Genomic DNA, 23,198 nt, shown 5'->3' with positions numbered 1-23,198 from the left:
TAGAAATAATATGACAAAATTTTTTTACTAATATTGGCACACAGATGTAAGACTCTTCTTCTGTCCTGAGACCTATCCAGGGACCGCACAAGTTAGGAAGAAAGCGAGAGCTGCATTTAATTATATAATAAATATGAATGCCATCTAAAGCTCCTTGAAGGCTGGAACAATCTCTTATCCATTTTTGTATTATGATGTCTAGAGTTAGGATTTGTAGAATAGGCATTGCTGGTTGGTCAACAGAATGCATAATGATTTCCTATTAAGAGGAGGCACACCAGAGAGGTATTTTTACTTATTTGTGCAATACCAACAAAATGTCACACCATCTCCCATTCTTCCCTTCTTCTGAATTAGGTTGACTAGTCCTAGTTGGAGCCCTGATGGCACAGTGGTTAAGAGTTCGGCTGTTAACCAAAAGGTTGGCTGTTCAAATTCACCAGCTGCACCTTGGAAGCCCTATGGAGCAATTCTACTCTGTCCTATGGGTTGCTATGAGTCCTAGTTGGTGATCTTGACCTGTTTCTTTTTCTATTAGCTATTTAAGAATATATTTAGAACATATATAAAAACCACTTGCATTTTATCTACTATTGTTAGAGAAAAATAAATAGTAATAGATATGACAGTGTGTGTGTGTATGTGTGTGTCCTTACTCTGAAACTGACTTGGTCTCTATTTATTTTTTTACTAAATGTTACTAAATCTTCAATCAGTTTAGACACATTTTGAGTTGCACTGTGAACCTTTTATGGTTAAGTAATATTACTTTGATTTAAGAAATCTGTAGCTGACTTCATAGTGTACTACAGTTAGAAATATGATTGATTCCTTTTTAAAACGAGAAATATTTCTTACATTAGATGCAAATTCTTTATAATTTCTCCACTTGATTCTCTTCATAGGACTTACAGAATAGCTACTAAGAAAACGGCTTTTAAGTTTATAATTGTTGTATCATTTAGTCAGTTCCTAGAGTATTTCTGAGGGCTGATTTCATATCCTGTACCTTATAAAACGGACCAATAAGCAACATCACGATAAACGGAGAAACGACTGAAGTTGTTAATGATTTCATTTTACTTCGTCCACAATCAACGCTAGCAGAAGCAGCAATCAAGAAATCAAGCGACATATTGCATTGGGCAAATCTGCTGCAAAAGGTCTCTTTAAAGTGTTAAAAAGCAAAGATGTCACTTTGAAGACTAGCTGTGCCAGACCCAAGCCATGGTATTTTCTTTTTTAAAATTTTTTTTATGGTACTTTAGATGAAGGTTTACAGAATAGGTTCTCATTAAACAGTCAGTACACATATTGTTTTATGACATTGGTTAACAACCCCACGACATGTCAACAGTCTCCCTTCTCGACCTTGAGGAACTTTTTTTGGTGAAAGTATACATAGCCAAAGTTACATCATTTTGAAAGTTTCTACATGTACAGTTCAGTGACATCGATTACATTCTTCCAGTTGTGCTGCTATTCTCACTATCCTTTTCCAAATTATTCCATCACCATTATCTTCTATTTACTGTCCCCTAGGCTTCCCATCAAACCTTTTCAGTTGCTGTTGTCAATTTGATCTCACACAGATAATTCTTTTTTTTCTTTTTTGTACCTTAAATGAAGGTTTGCAAAACAAATAGTTTCTTATTAAACAGTTAGTACACGTATTACCCTATGGCAATGGTTAACAACCCCATGACATGTCAACACTGTCCCTTCTCAACCTTGGGATCTCTATCACCAGCTTTAAGCCATGGTATTTTCAATTGTCTTATATGCATGTGATGCCTGGACAATGAATAAGGAAGACTGAAGAAAAATTGATGCCTTCGAATTGTGGTGTTGGCAAAGAATATTGAATATACCACAGACTGCCAAAAGAATGAACAAATCTGTTTTGAAAGAAGTACAGCCAGAATACTCCTTAGAAGCAGGGATGACTAGACTTCATCTCACATACTTTTGTCATGTTATCAGGAGGGACTAGTCCCTGGAGCCCTGGAGAAGGATATCAAGCTTGGAAAAGTAGAGGATCAGCGAAAAAGAGGAAGACCCTCAACGAGATGGATTTACACAATGAGTGAATCCTGTGTGAATTCAGATTGTGAGGATGGCGCAGGACCAGGCAGTGTTTTGTTCTGTTGTACACAGGGTCACTTGACAGGACCTAACAACCACAACGTTATAGAAAGGGGTCCTGGTAGTGCAGTGGTTAAATGCTCGGCTGCTAACTGAAAGGTCGGCCGTTCAAACCCATCAGCTGCTCCAGGAGAGAAAGATGAGGCAGTCTGCTTCCATAAAAATCACAGACCAGAAAACCCTATGGGGCAATTCCACTCTGTCCTATAGGGTCGCTATGAGTCTAAGTGGACTCGAGGCAATGAGTTTAATGGGTCTAATGAGTCTCACGGGTTCCTTATAAAAGATGACATTACCAGTTCAACTTCTTGGATTTTATTAGCTTATGAACAGAAAAATGGGTGGGGCTAAACTTCCCATTTTCTCTAGATAACCTTTTTGGGGAGGTGGGATGAGTCTTCTTAACCTAGATGGATAATAGGATTCAGGGAGAACAAGTATATGTTATTTGGAGGATCGTTGGAATTCTCAGTGAGCAATGCCTCAATCATTTCAAGATGACTTTCAATACATTTGAAGAAAATATAGACGGTTATGGTTCAAAGTGTTGAGTGTTTCAAAGGGAATACTGACTTGAAAATATTCAGGCCCTAGCCGTACCACATTCAATTAATCTCTAGTCATGTATATCGTAATATATATGAGATTTACATATTTCAAATTACTTTGACATTTGTTATCACATTTACTGTTTACAATAATCCTTTGAGGTGAGTATTTCATGTATTATTTTTCCATTTCCTAGATGAAGAAGTTATGACTCAAAGAGGTTAGTAGTTTTCCATGTCTCACAGCTAGTTAGGGATCTATCTTGACTTTCAACACAAGTTTTAGATTTCATTATAAGACTACAGTCAAAATTCACGTTACCTAAGTAGAGAAGGGCCAAAGAAATCCAATTCCACTCCCACTTTTGATCACATTATTGCTGTTACATCAGAAAGCTATTAATAGAGAGCCCCATAAGGAACTGAATACAGGACAGGTAAACTTATTTTAAGAGGGATATTGGAAAATTTTGCAATTTATAGCACTGACTAGGGACAACAAGAGTTAGGTCACACTCTGGACAGCTGAAAGGAGGGGCTGAATGAACACATGTGATTGAGTGTGGGATATCAATATGAAAGGGTCCAAAACAAAAACGTCACAATTTTCCTGGAACTGACTTTATGTGGATACTTAAATGAAATGGAGTAATTTTGGAAAATAACACTGACTTGTCTTTTTTATTTTTGAATTTATTAAATGATGTATTTTCAATTTAACAATCTTGGGTAGAAGATAGAAGGAAAAACCACATCAGAAGGAACTATTTTATTCAGCCACCACATCTGTTCAAGTACAACTGGACATTCCAAAAATCTTTTGTGCTTGTTTAATCATGCCAGCTATTTGTCTGTGAGAGAAGAGGTCAGGAAACCACCTCACAAAATATTATCTAAAAATCTGAGAGCCTAATCCATCTTAATTTTAATTTTAAATGGTTCAGTGATTATGATATTATTTGTTTAATATGGCTCCAACTTTATAATTTAATTTTAGCTAAATTATTTTAGATATAACAATACTGACTGATTCTTCTCCCTTTGATAAAATCTTCTGAAAATAGTTTTAAATAGTCTTATTTTTCCTCTTTGATTATAAGAGTTCTGAATTTTACTCATGAAAATAAGAAGGCATAGAAAATCTTTTTTTATTTAACCTGCTTTTCTCTATTTTTCCTTGCTTGCCTTCTATTACATTGATCAAGTTTTCTTTATTTCTTTTTACTCCTCCCTACCAATTTGAAAGCCTTATATTTCTACTCTTTCGAAGATTAACCTTAAAATTTAACATGCATACTGTTCTTAGCAAAATATGGTGGTCTTAGAAATCCTAACTTTCCTCCTAGTCAATAAATATTGGAACAACTTTTAGTTTCATTAATCTCCTACATGTAACAGTCATCCAGTATTCTTCTACCTTATTTTTATACCCCCAAATTAATCATTTTAAAAATATATAGCCACATTTTATTTAAAATTATTCATATCAATTTCTTTTTCCATCATTGCTTCTTGCATTCCATTTCTTCTTTTTTTTTTTTTTTTCAATTTCTGTGTTCAATTTCTTTTTTCTTAAAATATATTTTTTAGGAATTTTATTAGATGAAGTCCTTGAAGATGATAAACTGTCTAGAGTCTTTGTCTCAATATGTCTTTAAATTGTCTCTCTTAAAAAAGTTTCATTGTGCAATACATTTTCTGTTTCTTAAATTTATTTTCACTAAATAAGATGAACTTGTTATTCCATTATCTTCTGACTTCATCGTTGTTTGAGGAGTCTGCTGTTAATCTAATTGTAGCTTCTTTGTAGGTGATGGGTATTTTTCTTTTTTCAAAGATATTTTACCTGTGGCATGCTGCAGATTTGCTAGTATGTCTTCAAATGTAGAGTTCTTTTAACTTATGCTTGGTACTCATAATATTTCTTTAATTTGAAGAGTTACATAATTTTATCAGTTTAGAAAAATTGTCAAGAATTAACTCTAAATATTGCCTTTCTCCTATTCTCTTTTTTTCTCCTTTTCTGGAATTGAGGAATATGCTGTATCTTCTCATTCTATGCCACATGTTCCTTAATCTCATTCACGTTTGCCAACTGTTAATCTCTCTATGCTATTTTTGGGTCAATTTCTTATTTCTGTCTTTGAAAAAATAAACGTATCTATCTTCCAGTTTATCAGAGTTTATCCGTGTCTAGGATTGGATTCTTTTTCAAGTCTTCCCTGTTTTCTTTCATCATGTCTTTTGGCTCTTGTAGAGTTCCAATTCTCCCTTTTATATTTTTAATCATTTAAAAAAGATACTTATTTCATATTTTCTTCCAGATTCCTTCTATTATTTGATATTCTTGAGGGTACAAATATGCTATTTATTATTACTTCTAGATTTTGTTCATGGGAATTTATGTCCCTGGGTGTTTTATAATTTTGTATTCTAAATCCTAGATTACAGCAGCTGCATCAGATCATGAGCTAACTACTGTTGTGTTCAGTTGTCATTTTATTCCCAGAATTTAGGAAATCTATTTTGTGCCTTCCTGACACATATTTAAATAAAGCTTTTATATTGAATTTCTAGGTGTTGGTGGTGGGAGAGTGTACAGGCTGTTCTTATACTTTGCTACATGTGGATAAAAGAAACATAAAACTTACTTCTGGCTCAACCTTAAGCAAAATATAGAAAACTAGGAAGAACTGAATCTCAAGGTCTTACATATTCTTTCTGATCCTCATACTACTACACTATGGAGATTGTTATAGCTGTTGTTGAATTGCCAAGACAAGAATAATAAATTATCTCCCAAGTAAGAATTTGCTCAGAATTTAAATGAGGTCTACTTTCCACAGTGATATTATTTACTCTTGAAAGAGATAAGCTAGTCTAGTTATTCTCCAAGGTGACTTGAAAAGTGCTATTTCAACGCAAAATTACCAATGGTGTATATTTGTTCATTGTATTAATATAAATATTCCATTGGGTACCATTTTACAATTCTGAATTAGGTCACCTTTCATATTATTCTAAATGTTTATCCAGATTTGGGGGTCTGTTTTGCTTCCTTTCTCATGTACACCATCATCATTCTAAATCACTTGAATTATTTCTTTAGTGGAAAAAACAAGATTCATAGTGCAACATAATTTTCTTTCTTCATGATTTATCAATTTTCCCTTTGTGGTATATTTAAAAATAAGTCTATGAAACTAAAAAGTTGGCCCAGAAATGGGAGATTTGATTATTTCCTGTCTCTTTTACATTAAAAAAATATATATTTTATTTCAAGGAAACGAAAGTTTAGAAAGTTTTCTGTAGTAGAGTGACTAATTTACTATACCCCTGGGTAGCAGAAATACTCATGCCAAGAAATTATGAAAATTTTATATATCCATGTCTTTGTTCTGGTGGTCTGTCACTTAATAGCAGAATAATGCTGAAATCACATGAAACATATGGTCTGTGAATCAGTGTATGAGTGCGTATAATGTGAAAATACATGTAGTTGGTATATGTGTATCAATGCACATATACGAGTAACTATTAATAAAACAGTTTTTAAAAGCACAATGTGTATATAAATCAAAGAAATGTTAATAAAATAAATATTCACATAAATTATGTATAAGGTGATTGACTTTATGTACAAATGCTGTATAGAGTGGAAGTTATTCATTTTTGTACATGCTGTTCAACCTAAGAACTCAAGTTCGTTTGTGGTTTAAAAACAAATCAAAACAAATTTGATGAAATGTAACTTTGTTGGTTTGAAATAAATGTAATTCAAAACAATAACATGTATTTTCAGTATACAAAAGAAGAACATCACGTGGGCCTTTTTTTTTTTAAAGACTTTAAAAAGTAAAGTTGTTTCTCAATGAATCCATTAAATAATTGGAAATAAAGAAATCCAGACCCTAAGATATATAGCATGGCCCCATTTAAATGATGCTAAATTAGCTGAAATTTAGGTACTGTAGTTCCCTCAGGACTTTCAAAGATTTTTGGCCTAAATACAAGGCTCACAAAATACTATAAGCTGGGGACCAAGAGAATGTTTTCCAAAGGGCTGCCCTGGTCCCGTATTCATGCAAAACTTTGTTTATCCAAAAGCTTCATATGTATATTGCCCTACTTTACCTACCTTTCTAGCTTTCTGATGACAGTGACCTACTTAAACCTTAATCTTAGTTAAAACAGTTATAGCAGCCCCCTCAATGGTCCCTTAAATATTAGTAAAATGTATTTTTGCATTAACCGAACACATTCCAAAATATGGTATTTTATATATGGAGACATATTAGTGGTAATCATTTGAAATAATCTGTGACGGATGGAAAGCAAGAACACATACATGAATATTCTGGTTTATCAGAGACATTCTCATAGAGGAGACATTTGTTGCTTGAAAGTGAACCTCTTTTGTTTCATGAAAATCTTCCATCTCTTTCAGTTAAAGGCATACATTACATAGATTCACCAGATAATTAACTTCAGCGTGAAATACTTTGGTAGAAATTTTATTGTAGAAATAGTCTTAGTACCATTAAAAACTTTCTTATGTCAGAGATGTTCATGTTGTTTTATGTTACATAATTATTATGACTATGCTGTAGACACAAGGCCCAGGGGTTAAGCTCTCGGCTGCTAACAGAAATGTAGGAAGTTCGAACCCACCAGCTGCTCTGTGGGAGGAAGATGTGGCAGTCAGCTTTTGCAAAGATTACAGCCCTGGAAACCCTACGTGGTAGTTCTACTCTGTCCTGTAGGGTTGCTATGAGTCGGAATAGCCTTGACAGCAATGGGTTTATTTATTTATATTTGGTAGATATAGCATGTAATTTGTATACGTTTTTATCTACATACTACTATTATGTCCCCGTATGTAGCATACAACTGTTGGTTGCCAACTCAGTGATCATCTTCCTCATCTTTCTTACCAATAGAACCCTGGTTTTTTTCAGATGTTTGGCAATACTGTCCTTGGGGAAGATGGATCCCTTGTCCAATTCCAGGTGATAAACAATGACTGTTCTAAGCCAATCCCAGTAATTAATTCTCCATTTTCAGCAAATGTTTAGAAGTGAACATGTATCCATTTCTAGCTAATGAGAAAGAAAGGTAAATATGTCACATATTTTCTGGGTAAATGCTTTATCACTGATAACAAGAGAGATGTGCAAGGAAAAGCTTCCTTTTATTCTTGCTTTTGGATGTTCTACTGTGAGGAAGTGATGATTGCAGCTGTTGTAGCCGATTATGACCGTGAGAGGAAACCAAATTCTCCCCCAGCACTCTGACCTTGCTGAGCTATTGAATTAACCAGCTTTGAAACCATCTACTTCTAGACTTCTTGTTATGTGAAATATACAAAAATTGACCATTATTTGATTATTTTATTATTTGTACCCAAAGGTTCTTAATGGATACACTATATCAAAGATCATGGAGATGGTACTGGGCTGGACAACGTTTCGTTCTGTTATACATAAGGTCGCCATGAGTTGGTGCCACTCGACAGCAACTAAAAATAACAATAATCATTAACATTTTATAAGTATCATTTAAGGGTCTAGTTATTTCGCAGTTAATTGATTAATTTATCTCCCTATTGGTGACATTTTTGTTTCTATATTTTTAGGAATAATGACTGCATCTACTGTTTGATGTTCTGTTATTTTTCTGTGCTTATACCTTTATAAAGGAGGTAATGTTATCTCAGTTTTACTGATAAGAAGAGATGCTTACAGAATAAAGATTAAACAGCTCTGAAGTAACAGAGCTGAGATTTGATTCTAGGTATATTTAACTGCGAAGACTTTGCTCTTAGCTACTGTGCTATCCTTCTTCCCTACTGGGCAATGATGATGCATGCAAAATCTCATCTTACCGTTCCAAGTCTGTGTGCTGTTAACTCATTTCCCTTAGCTATCACTTTTTACCACAGGGTGGCTATGAGTCTGAATCGACTCAACGGCAATGGGTTGGATCACTTTTTAATATTCTCTTAAATTTTATTTTCTCTATTTTATTAAGAAAATTTTCAAAGTTGAAATAATTTTACAGTGAACACTGTATACCCACCACCTAGATTCTACTGTTAATATTCTACTATACTTGTTTAATCATGTGTCTACCATATTTTATTACCTCCACTAGTCATGGCATTTTCATTTTCTCTTCCTTAATTTTTAGCAGCTTTCTAACATATGCCTACCTTCACATTTTCATTAAGAGTGCTTTTGATGGTTCCTTGTACACTGACAGAGTTTTCTAGGGTCTGGGTTTTTCAAGTAGTTGTTTGAGTAAGTGATGATTCTCCTTTAGCAGTACTTTGCTGCATGTTAAAATAGTGAAACTATGCACTATTATCACTAATAAATTAAAAGAGCAATTATTATAACCCGTTCAGGTTCGAACCTGTTTGGTTGAGCACAGAGAGGTGATATACGAAGTTGCCATAGTAGACTAGAATTGTCTTTGATTTACAATTGTATTTACACAATGGTTAATAATTGGTGTCATTAAATGATCATTAAAACTGAAAAATGACTTATTTATTCTTATAACTTTCCTGAAGTATTCTGATTCAGAGTGCCCATGCACATGTTTTCTAATTTGAAAAGTTTAAAGTGGTTGCCCTCTTGGTACACCAGTGAGAAAGCTCTATGGGTTGTGTGTGAGAGTGTGTGTAAGTGAAGCCACAATCCTCTGTCTGAGACTCCCCTGTGCCCCCTGCAATGTGTTTCTGTTTCTGAACCTCTGGCCAGACTCACTTAGGCCAACGGAATAATTCAACAAATTTCTTTAATTCAGTTCTAATAGCGCAACTGGGAAATATAAACGAAACCAGAGTCGTAGTTTGAGTCTTCAGCCTCCCCTTTCTCTTCCCATAGCCCCTAACTCTTCAGCCTCCGTAGCTAAAACCATTGACTAGGCAGGCCGTGATACTTTAAAAACTTACTTTCAGCCCCACTATCTTCAAATGGGCAAATAATTCTGGCGTTTATTTTCTGTGGGCTTAAGTATTCTATATAGCCAAAAAAAAAAAAAAAAACCAAACCCATTGTCATCGAGTTGATTATAGTAAAGAAAAATTAATGTATATCCCAACTATTTGAGGCACACGATATTAGTATCTGGGTTTTTTCACTTAGTATTTGCTATCTTTTCTCCTAATGGAAAGCAATGTAATTGTTTTATTGTTCTGTTAATCCTGTACTTGATATTAATGTATTTCTTTAAGTACTTTAAGTATAGTTTTTTTTTTTTTTTCTTGATCATCATGTTTTCCTTCAGAATGCATCTGCTGGTCAATTGCTTGGCTATCATTCATTTTTCATTCTTTTTAACAAGTGTTAGTTGAAATCTTGCTCAGTGCAAGGCACCGTCTGGGATAAGAGATAAGGCAGCCTCAGATCCTGTCTTCAAGAGGCTTATATCTAATAATATACATATCTCCTTTCTGTCTTCTTACTTTATTTAATTTGAAATAGAATTAGTAAAATATATTTGGAAGTCAAACGTATTTTTAGACAGTTGTGGGTCTTTATCCCGCACTTGATTCTTGTTTGTTTCTTCTCAACGATTTAATCTGTGTTTGGAAACGAGATTTACATATTACATGGTACTCTCAATACTTAACATCTGAATAATTCCAAGAAACAAGATCTGACTTGCAGTAAGTCCTACAAATATAAAGTGGAAATAATGTTTTTGTAAAGAACATTTTTAAAGGAGTATCACTATGGTGTTTAATGCATCCTTGAAGACTGGATCTTGAAATGACACACGTTCAAGGCCTGATACACATGCTAACACTGCCAGAAGTGAAACCTAATATATTATTACATGTTATATATAATTATGGAGCCCTGGTGGCACAGTGGTTAAGAACTCAGCTGCTAACTAGAAGGTTGGCCGTTTGAATCCACCAGCCACTCTTTGGAAACCCTATGGAGAAGTTCTACTCTGTCTTACAGGATCTCTATGAGTCAGAATTGACTCGACAGCAACAGGTTTGGTGGTTTTGGTATATATAATTATATATATATGTACATAATTACATATAATTACATTATATATAATGTATTACTATGAATCCCATAGTAGTATCCAAAGGAGCGATTCTGCCTGGGTTATGGAAAAAGCGTAGACTCGCAGTTGGTCAGAAATAGGTCTGACTACACTTCCTCTGCTTTCTTATGTCACACTTCGGAGCGTCTACATGTATCTTGAAGAAGTCCTAAAGTTAGTTACCCCAGGGCTGGTTCTTTCTCCTCATTCAGGTGTCTGTTCCAATGTCCCTTTTTCAGTAAGATCTCTGCTGTCTACTCTAAAGTAGGCTTCGCTCTGCCCACCTCCCCACACCCGTGATCCTCTACCTCACTAATCAAAACTAGGAGGGAAATAAGCAGAGGGATGTGAGAATAACAGCACAGGGAATCACTGTGGTCTGTCTCTCCCATGGAATGTGACCTCCATGGAAGCAGAGGCCTTTATTCTCTTATACACTGCAGTATCCCCAGTATCCAACTACAACAGTGCCTGGCACATAGAAGCTGTGCTATTATTGCTCTTGTTATTTTTAACTTCTTCATGCTCCATGATACACTCTGTTATCCAACTTCACATAACAATACAGTATATGGCGTTCTCTTAACTTATCACAGGGTGAACTCAAAGTAATGTGTTAACATACACTGTCTTAGGGTTTAGATAATTGTTTGCCTAGGTTTAGTTGATTAACTCTTTCACTGGGATGGAGCCAATGAGTATAATAATACTGGCAGGTGTTTATTAGTATTAAACCTTATTTCCTGTTGCTGTTCAGGACTGCCAACTTCCAAACAGGGAGACGCCTGAGCCTTTTGTGTGCCACATGACAGTCTTCTATTTTGTTCTCACAGGTGTTAAAACAAAACAGGGATAAGCAGATTTTGTAATCTTGTGTAATCTTCTGGGCCAAGCAGGAGCTATATGACTTGTTTTCATGACATGGCTCATAGTGACCAGCCAGGAATTAAGGAGGACTTCGCTAGGGGCACAACACACTTCCATCTATTTGATTAGGCCTGTGGCCAAAGAGCTGTTTAAAATGAGTGCTGAAGTTCATAAAAAATCATGTGTGAAATACACTAGATCTTTAGCTTTGCACCAGTTGCATCACAGCAGGTTCAGAATTTAAAATTAAAATTACATTCTTTGTAATATTCAACACAGTTTGTTAATGAAACTAGATTTCAGGTATTAAAAACAAACAAACAAAAAACCCAAAAAACCAAGCTCACTGCCTCACAGTGACGCTATAGGACAGGGTAGAACTGCCACGTAGGGTTTCCAAAGCTGTAGATCTTTACGGAAGCAGACTGACACATCTTTCTCCCCAGGAGCATCTGGTCGATTCGAACTACCGACCCTTTGGCTAGTAGTCCAGCGCTTAACTACTGCACCACCAGGGCTCCAAAAAAAAAAAAAAGAAAAAAAGTACAGTTAAACAAGACTTCAGTGACCCCATCTGCAATTTTCCTTGAGAAATTCATTTTTTAGGCTACTCATATTGTAATTTGATACTTTTAACAATTAGGATAAAAGTCATGCTGATTCATTTGATGTAGTTCCAGTTCCATTGCCTCATTTCTTTTAGACCAAGAGATACACTAATTTAACATGTTAAAAATATCATCTAAAATTATTTTTACAATTGTTTTTACAATTCTTCAGGGACCTCTGACAAAACTTGAAAACTTTTTCAAAATAGAGCCACAGATAATATGTTTAAGGGAATAGCTCATACAGCCAAAATGGAAAGTCTCAATGAACACAGGCAAGGACAGACCATTTGACACCGAATGATGATTGTCTTAGTTATCCAACACTGCTGTAACAGAAATACCACAGTGGGTGGCTTTAACAAAGAGAAATTTATTCTCTCTCTGTCTAGGAGGCTAGAAGTCCGAATTCATGTGCTAGCTCCAGGGGAAGGCTTTCTCTCTCTGTCAGCTCTGGGGGAATGCTCTTTCATCAATCTTCCCCTGGTCTAGGGGCTTTTCAGCACAGGGACTCAGAGTCCGAACAGCGTGCTGCTTTCTTGGTAGTATCAGGTCCTCCTGTGTCTCTACTCACTTTGCTCTTTTATATCTCAGAAGAGGTTGACTTAAGACAAAACCTAATCTTGTAGATTGAGTCCTGCCTCATTAACATCATAAGGTAGGATTTACAACACATAGGAAAATCATTAGATGACAAAATGGTGGACAATCATACAATACTGGGAATCATGGACTAGCCAAGTTGACACACATTTTGGCAGGACACAAATCAATCCATAACAGTGGTGGTTGTATTACTGGCAATTTTGTAAAATTTTCATTGGGGCTGCATCAAATTGCAATTTGAAAACAGAATCCAAACTTTTGTCCATGTTCTTGAATCTAGAGAAATATGGATATACCAAAGGAGGCTCTGGCCTGGGGGCCTCACTGAGAAGAACCTATGAAGGAAGGGATAAAGTGACCCTTTCTCTTCCCCATCCATGAGTGTTGCAGTTTTCTGCAGGCACTGCTCATGGTACAGATCAAATCAGCTAATAGCAGCAACAGCAGCATAGAGTTCTTTCACTTTTCTGCTATCAGCAAGTTGGACAACCACTCTTTTCCTTCCATAGTCTAACAAGTTGAAACAAACCCACTCCAGTGCTTTGGAGTCTCTTCGTCTTAATCTTACTTTTCTTCTAACCGTCTCTCATACCACCCCCAAAGCATGTGTGCATATGCGTGTGCGCACACCCATGCACTTGCACACCTGGAACAAAATTGAATTTGTTTCTATTCTTTATTATCACTACCTATCATACTGGAATTTGTATTTTTTTAAAGTGAAGTAGTAGGTTTCTTCTGTTAATGATGTAGAATGTGAAAGTATAGAATGTTTGCTTGCAAAGAGAGAACTTTAATAGTTAAGAAATGAAACTGGCTATACAATTTTAATGTGAATATCAGTGGGATATTACTCTCAGACATTTCTTCTGAAGTTACTCATTGATGCCTGGCCAGGTCTAGCTATGATAACTTTGTTTTATAAATGATGTATATTCCTTACACAAATAATTTCCAAATCTTTGTGGAGTTATGATTTCCTGGACTAGAGTTGAAACAATGCCAACTCCAAAGTTTTGTAAATTGGGCTCTAAGTGTGAAATCCTTCCAGCTGTTAAATGCATCCCATATCAAATTATATTGATGTTTCTTCAGAATATTTCCTTGTTTGAAGACTGCTGAAAATATATATGCCTAGAAGCTAGGATGTAGATGTTCTTTTCAATTCTCTAAAAATTATGAGGAAAGCAACTACAAGAATTAAGAATCTACAGGTCATATTTTTGTTTTTTAGGCAGATCCCATTATCTATATATATATTTTACTGTATTTAGATGAAGGTTTACAGAACAAACTAGTTTCTCATTAAACAGTTAGTACACATATTGTTTTATGGCATTGGTTAACAACCCTAAAACATGTTAACACTCTCCCTTCTCAACCTTGGGTTCCTTATTACCAGCTTTCCTGTCCCCTCCTGCCTTCTAGCCCTTGTCCCTGGGCTGTCGTGCCCTGGGCTGTCATGCCCCTTTAGTCTTGTTTTGTTTTATGGGCCTGTCTAATCTTTGGCTGAAGGGTGAACCTCAGGAGTGATTTCAGTAAGGAGCTAGAAGAGTTTTCAGGGGCCGTACTCTCGGGGTTTCTCCAGTCTCAGGCCAGTAAGTCTGGTCTTTTTTTTGTGAGTTAGAATTTTGTTCTACATTTTTCTCCAGCTCTGTCTGGAACCCTCTATTGTGATCTTTGTCAGAGCAGTCAGTGGTGGTAGCCAGGCATCATCTGGTTGTACTGGACTCAGTCTGGTGGAGGGTGTGGTAGCCATGGTCCATTAGTCCTTCGGACTAATCTTTCCCTTGTATTTTGTTCTCTTCCTTCTCCCTTGCTCCTGGAGGGGTGAGACCAGTGGAGTGTCTTAGATGGCTGCTCACAGGCTTTTAAGACCCCAGACTCTACTCACCAAAGTGGAATGTAGAACATTTTCTTTATATACTATATTATGCCAGTTGAGCTAGATGTTCCCAGAGACCATGGTCCCCACAGCCCTCAGCCCAGAAATTCAGTCCCTCAGGGAGTTTGGATGTGTCTATGGAGCTTCCATGATCTTGCCTTGTACAAGTTGTGCTGGCTTCCCACAGGCCGTATTTTTTGATAGTTTTTTAAGTGTTTTTCTATGTGGTTTTCTTAGTTTTCAGATAAGTTCTTCAAAACAGATGAACTATAACCTATAGCCTGCCCACTTTATAATTTTAAAAGCTTTAAGCAATTGCACACAAGAAAGTGTGGATTACACTCTTTTTTTTAGTAGCTGTTACTCTCGGAGACCTGCTGACACCACAGCTGCGTGGTGATGCCGAGTCCTTGGGAGGAAGAGGTTCTCTCTTGCCTTCCCCTTCAACCTTAGTTAATTTATTCTGCATTGTATCCAGTCACATTCTCTAACCAATAGGATGCAACTGTTTCACAGTCCTAACCCTCAAACTCTGTTTACTATTGGAGGATGCAGCCTTTAATCTGTATTGATAAGATGAGGAGTACAAGAATTATTTTGCAAACATCAAAACCATTGATTTTCTTATTATTTTTATACCCATACCGACTTCTCTAGTGGGATACCCAAAAAGGAAATGCGTATTCCCCCAGAAGAATGTAAAGTCATCTTTTCTGCTTTACCAGATGCAAGGGAGGAAAGCAGAGTGAAGAGAAACTCACCTACATGGCTGCACTGTGGATATTTTCTCATCCTGTTGTGTGGGAATCTGTCCAACTCATGGAACTTAAGATATACAAGTCCTGCAAATTATTGACTAATTCCTTCTACCTTATAATTAATTCATTAAATTCACATCATAACTATTGTGAATACATAAAACGTTAATGTGAAAATATTAATGTGAAAGAATATATAAAAATATTGAAAAGATTTTATTAGCATAGCAAATCTTGATTTATTTCTTTTTATAGTTTGCATCCCAGGTTTATCACCTTAATGATTATTAGGAAACAGTGCCAATAGATAGAGTCAAGGGGAGATGCCAACACTAGTCCTTTGCTACTCTGTGGAGGTTATTGTGTTCTGGCTATAAAAATAAAATATGCTCATATGCTTACAACGTTTGTTTATAGTTAAAAACAAAAATAGCATCTATCACCTATACTATCATTAATATTTTAGCATTTCAGTTTCTATTCTCTTTTTCCATGCAGTTTTAAAACAGATTTTGCTGCGTTTAGCAATTATGGGAAATGGCCTTATAAGCATGCTGTTGTTAGTTGTTATCAAGTCGGCTCAGACTCATGGTGGCCTTACATATAACAGAATAAAATATTGCCCAGTCCTGTGCCATCTTCACAATCGGTATATTTGAGTCTATTGTTGTGGCTATTGTGTCAATCCATCTCACTGATATTTTCCTCATTTTTGCTGACCTTCTACTTTACTAAACATGATATCCTTTTCTAGCAATTGATCTTTCCTGATGATTTGTCCAAAGTAAGCAAGTCAAAGCCTTGCCATCCTTGCTTCCAAACAACATTCTGGTTGTATTTCTTCTAAGACTGTTTTGTGCATTATTTTGGCAGTCCACAGGTCTAAAATAATGAATAGAGTGAAGTGTTGGCATTTTGTATGAGGGTTCTTTTTTTTTTTTTTGAGCTTTGAACTTTCTTCATTTTAGTACATATAATTAAGAGTTTTAGTATCATTTTACAGTTTTCATTAATGTATTTAGATAATTAAGTTTAAAATATAGTTACAGAGGTTTTCATACTATAATAGATCTACAGTAAGTGTTAAGAAAGCTATCGCAGATACCTCTGTTAAATATATCCTCTTATATAAGTTTATTTTGTCATCGGATCATCAATTTGTTTATAAACACACAAAAGAAAAAGCACTTCAGAATGTCCAGATTAGGCTAATTTGTAGCTGATGATAGGGTTTCATTCATTCATTCATTCATCATCCATTCAACAAATATTGTCTAAATGCCTAACTGTGCCAGGACTATGCTAGGATCTTAGATACATTGGTGAATAAAAGCATTATCTTTGTTCTTGTGCAACTTATCTTCTTGTGAATTCCTCATTTCTATTCCCCAAGTTAGTGTAAATAACAGAATTTTTATTAGCTTTTACGCAATTCTAAGTCCAGAGGTGCTAGGTGGGCCTGTTATCGATTGAATTGTGTCCCCCAAAAATGTATGTCTACTTGGCTAGGCCATGATTCACTGTATTGTGTGACTGGTCACCATTTTGTCATCTGATGTGATTTTCCTATGTGTTATAAATCCTACCTCTTGATGTTAATGAAGCAGGATTAGAGGCAGTTACGTTAATGAGGCATGACTCAATCTACAAGATTATGTTGTATCTTGAGTCAATATCTTTTGAGATATAAAAGAGAGAAGTGAGCAAAGAGACAGGGGGACCTCTTACCACCAAGAAAGCAGAGCCAGGAGCAGAGCACGTCCTTCGGACCGGTGATCCCTGTGCCGAGAATTTCCTAGACCAGGAAAAGATTGATGACCAAGACCTTCCCCCAGATCTGATAAGGAGAGAGAGCCTTCCCCTGGAGCTGGTGCCCTGTATTTGGACTTCTATCCTCCTAAACTGTGAGAGAATAAATTTATCTTTGTTAAAGCCATCCACCTGTGGTATTTCTGTTATAGCAGCACTAGATAACTAAGACAGGGCCCAATGTAATCACATGCGTCTTTAAAAGCAGAGAACTTTCTCCAGCTAGAGGCAAGGAGATGAGGCAGAGGGAAAGTCAGAAAAGATATGAAGAGTAACAAGAACACGACCCACCATTGCTGGATTTGACGATGAAAGGGTCATCAACTAAAGAACGTGGGAAGCGTTTAGAAGCTGAGAATGGCCAACAACCAACAACCAGCAAGAAAATGGGGACTTCAGTTCTACAACCTCATGGAACTGAATTCTCCCAACAACTTGTAAGAGCCTGAAGGACCTTCAGATAAGAGCCCAGGCTGGCTAACACCTTGATTTTGCCCTTGTGAGACCCAAAGCAGAGAAACTAGTTAAGTCCAATGGAACTTCTGATCTACAAAACTGTGATATAATGAATTTGTGTTGTTTTAAATCACTAAGTTTGTTGTAATTTCTTATGGTAACGATAGAAAATTAATACATTTTCCAATTTATTTTAACCAGGCAATTCTAGGTCTTCAGTCATGTTTTTGTTAGTAGTAAACACATAAATTATCGTATCTTGATATGAGAGGGAATGATGCCAACAGATAGGATCAGGAAAGGTGTCAAGACTAGTCCTTTGCTACTCTGTGGAGGACATTGTGTTCTGGCTATAAAAGTAAAATATGCTCATATGCTTACAATATCTGTTTATAATTATAAACAAAAATAACATCCATCCCCTATACCATCATTAATATTTTAGCATGTCAGTTTTTGTGTATTAACATTTACTTTTGGTCAATAAGTAATCTTTTGAGAATTTGGCACTTATTTATTCACCTGCATTTCCTACATGCTTTATTAGACATTTAAAAAGAAAAACCTAAAGAGTAGCTGGTGGATTTGAACTGCCAACCTTTTGCTTAGCAGACAAGTTCTTAACCACTGTGCTACCAGAGCTCCTATTAAACATTTAGTATTCATTAATTCTCTATCTTGGTAAGGCAATATTGTGTGTTTAAGACGTTGGTGCTTAGTGTTCTTTGCGTGCCAGACTCCTCCTCATTTGCAACACGGAAGTTTATTTACAATAGTGAGAGCTGCTGTGGTGCCATCTATGATATCACAAAAAGTCCTACCCTACAAGTACCCAAATGAGTTGACTGAAAAGTTTGTATAAATAAAGCCTGGGTGAGAAGTATACAGTTACTGAGCAACCCCAGTACATCTGGTTGGGTTCCATCTTTCTCACCTAGAGCTTCCTTAAGAGAGTGACGAGTATAGTTTGTAAACCAGAAAACTGAGCCATCCAGAAAGTTGACTTGACCAACTATTCAGAGTAACTCAAGTAGAACCAGAGGAGAATTTTATACTTCTATCTTCAGCCCAATAGTAAACCCAGTGACATGATGTATGCCATTTAGTCTGTATGATTTCACAATGAAATCTAAACCATCTTTTCGAAAGGCTGCTAAATGCAATGCTAAAAACTTAGTTTGTTCTTAACTGTATCAACTTTAAGCTCATTCAATAGCCATACAACCCTAGAAAACTGATTTTAAAACAATTACCTTGGCTTCCAGGGAATAATTACTTTAATGATCTTTTAAATATTTTCCCCATAAGATTTGACCTTGCTGTAAATTCTTTATTGCCTATTTATATGGTGATTGGGGATTAGGCAGACACTGTTCTTAAGTCTTTATTGAGCTAAAGGAAAGTGGCCAATAGATTGTCTAAAAAATCTTGAGGAAATATTTAAAGGGGAAATGAAAATTCAATATTTCCAGAATCTACAGAAACAACCACAGTCAATGATAAAAACAGATAGAAATATCATGTCAAATTATCAGTACAGAAAATGAGAAAATGTCATTTTTTGTAATAAGATATAGAATGGAAAGTTGTCATTTAGTGATAACACATATTTCAAAATAATTTTTATTGATTTACAAATTAATTTGGAAATCATATTGACAATTTAAAGTATAAGAAATGGTGGAAATGCTATGATTTTTAACAAACGTAATCCCTGTGTCACACTTAGAAGAATTTTTTTTTTTTTTTAGTACCACAGATTAATGATTTACACTGACTAGTGATATATCTGGAGCTCTGGTGGAGTAGTAGTTAAAAGCTATGGCTTCTAACCAAAAGGTTGGCTGTTCAAATCCACCAGCCATTCCTTGGAAACCCCACAGGCCTGTTCTACTCTGTCCTACAGGGTCGCTATGAGTCAGAATCAATGGGACAGCAACAGGTTATGATGTATTTGAAGGAGCCCTGATGGCAAGCTCAGCTGCTAACTCAAAGGTCAGTGTTCAAACCCACCAGCAACTCCTTGGGAGAAAAGACCTGGCAATTTGCTCCCGTAAAGATTTACAGCTTAGAAAATCCTATGGGGCAGCTCTACCCTGTAATATAGGGTCTCTGGAAGTTGGAATTGACTGGATGGCACACAGCAACAACAAAATGATGTATTTATTTCTTTTCTATGTGCTGTGAATAATTCCAGGATGACTGAGATATGATAAGACTTGGGTCTCAGCATTTGTCTGTTTATTGTACTGTAGTGGCTTGCTTATAGCTGTGATGCTGGAAGCTCTGCCAGCCTGGCATTTCAAATACCAGCAGGGTCACCCTTGGTGGACAGGTTTCAGCGGAGCTTCCAGACTAAGATAGACTAGAAGGAAGTACTTGGCAGTTTACTTCTGAAGAAATCAGCCAGTGAAAACCTCATGAATAGCAGAGGAACATTGTCTGATATAGCGCTGGAAGATGAGTCCCTCAGGTTGGAAGGCACTCGAAAGACAACTGTGCAGGAGCTGCCTCCTCAAAATAGAGTCAACCTTAGTGATGTGGAAGGAGTAAATATTTTAGGGCATTCGTTTGCTGATGTGGTATGACTCAAAATGAAAAGAAACATCTGCAAACATACACTAATAATCGGGTTGTGGAAAATTAGAAGTCATCAAAATGAAATGGAACACGTAAAGATCAATTTCCTAGGCATTAGTGAGCTGAAATGGACTGGTATTGGCTACTTTCAATCAGACAAAAATATGGTCTACTATGCCGTAAATGAAAACTTAAAGAGGAATGACATCACATTCATCATCAAAAAGAACATTTCAAGATCTATCCTGAAGTACAACATTGTCAGTAATAGGAAAATATCCATATGCCTACAAGGAAGACCAGTTAATATGACTATTATTCAAATTTATGCACTAACCACTAAGGGGAAAGATGAAGAAATTGAAGATTTTTACCAACTTCTACAGTCTGAAGTTGATCAAACATGCAATCAAGATGCATTGATAATTACTGGTGACTGGAATTTGGAAGCTGGAAACAAAGAAAGATCAGTATTAAGAAAGTATGACCTTGGTGACAGAAACGACATCAGAGATTGCATGATAGAATTTTGCAAGACCAGCAACTTCTTCATTGCAAATACCTTTTTTCAACAACACCAACAGTGACTATACATGTGGACCTCGCTGGATAGAGTACACAGGAATCAAATTGACTAAATCTGTGGAAAAAGACGCTGGAGAAGCTCAATATCATCAGTCAGAACAAGGCCGGGGGCTGACTGCGGGACAGACCATCAATTGCTCATATGCAAGTTCAAGATGAAGCTGAAGAAAATTAGAGGCAGTCCACAAGAGCCAAAATACTATCTTGAGTATATTCCACCTGAATTTAGAGACCATCTCAAGAACAGATTTGACACACTGAACACTAATGACCGAAAACCAGACAAGTTGTGGAGTGACATCAAGGACATCATACATGAAGAAAGCAAAAGATCATTTAAAAGACAGGAAAGAAAGAAAAGACCAAAATGGATGCCAGAAGAGACTCTGAAACTTGTTCTTGAAAGTAGAGTAGCTAGAGCTGGTGGAAGAAATGATGAAGTAAAAGAGCAAAACAGAAGATTTCAAATGGCAGATGGAGAAGACAAAATAAAATATCATAATGAAATGTGCAAAGACCTGGAGTTAAAAACCAAAAGGGAAGAACATGCTCAGCATTTCTCAAACTGAAAGAATTGAAGAAAAATTTCAAGTCTTGAGTGGCCATATAGAAGGATTCTACATGGAAAATATTAAATGACACAGGAAGCATCAAAGGCGGATGGAAGGAATGCACAGAGTCACTATACCAAAAAGAATTGGTCGACATTCAGTCATTTCAGGAGGTAGCATGTGATCAAGAACCAGTGCTACTGAAAGAAGTACACACTGTGCTAAAGGCATTGGTGAAAAACAAGGCTTCAGGAATTGATGGAATACCAATTGATATATTCCAAAAAATGGATGCAGTGCTGGTGGTGCTCCCTCATCAATGCCAAGAAATTTGGAAGACAGCTACTTAGCCAACTGACTGGAAGAGATCCATATTTGTGCCCATTACAAAGAAAGGTGATTCAACAGAATGTGGAAATTACTGAACAATGTCAATATCACACAAAGTAAAGATCATTTTGAAGATCATTCAAAAGTGGTTGCAGCAGTACATAGACAGGGAACCACCAGAAATTCAAGCCAGATTCAGAAGAGGACGTGGAATGCAGGATATCATTGCTGATGTCAGATGTATCTTGACTGAAAGGAGAGAATACAGAAAGATGTTTACCCATGTTTTAATTTGACTGTGTGGATCATAACAAATTACAGCTAATATTGTGAAGAATGGAAATTCCAGAACAATTAATCAAGAGGCAGTCGTTCAAACAGAAAAAGGGGATACTGCATGGTTTAAAGTCAGGAAAGGTGTACATCAGTTGTTGTATCCTTTCATCATACTTGTTCAGTCTGTATGTTGAGCAAATAATCTGAGAAGTTGGACTATATGAAGAAGAACAGGGCATCAAGATTGGTGGAAGACTCATTAATAACCTGTGATATGCAGATGCCACAACTTTGCGGCAAAGAGGACTTGAAGCACTTATTGATGAAGATCAAAGACCACGGCCTTCAGTATGATTTACATCTCAACACAGAGAAAACAAATATCCTCACAATTGGAACAATAAGCAACATCATGATAAACAGAGAAAATACTGAAGTTGTTAACAATTTCATTTTATTTGAATCCACAATCAACGCCCACGGAAGCAGCAGTCAAGAAATCAAATGATGCATTGCCTTGAACAAATCACTGCAAAAGACCCTTTTAAAGTGTTAAAAAAATAAAGATGTCACTTTGAGGACTAAGGTGTGCCTGACCCATGTCATGGTATTTCGATTGCCTCATATGCATGCAAAAGCTGGACAATGAATAAGGAAGATGGAAGAAGAATTGATGCCTTTGAATTATGGTGTTGGAGAAGAATATTGAATATACCATGGACTGCAAGAAGAATGAACAAATCTGTCTTGAAAGAAGTACAGCTAGAATGCTCCTTAGAAGCAAGAATGCCAAGACTTCGTCTCACGTACTTTGGATATGTTATTAGGAGGGATCAGTCCCTGGAAAAGGACATCAAGCTTAGTAAAGAAGAGGGTCGGCAAAATAGAGGAAGACCCTTGTCTTAGTCATTTAGTGCTGCTACAACAGAAATACCACAAGTGGATGGTTTTAATGAAGAGAAGTTTATTTCCTCACAGTAAAGTAGGCTAAAAGTCCAAATTCAATGTGTCAGCTCCAGGGGAAGGCTTTCTCTCTCTCGGCCTTCTCATCAGTGTTCCCCCAGACTAGGAACTTCTCGGCACAGGGACCCCAGTCCAAAGGATGCGCTCTGCTCCCAGCACTG

This window comes from Trichechus manatus, unplaced genomic scaffold (assembly GCF_000243295.1).
Source record: "Trichechus manatus latirostris isolate Lorelei unplaced genomic scaffold, TriManLat1.0 scaffold00002, whole genome shotgun sequence".
Lineage (NCBI taxonomy): Eukaryota > Metazoa > Chordata > Mammalia > Sirenia > Trichechidae > Trichechus > Trichechus manatus.
This window is presented reverse-complemented; position numbering follows the sequence as displayed.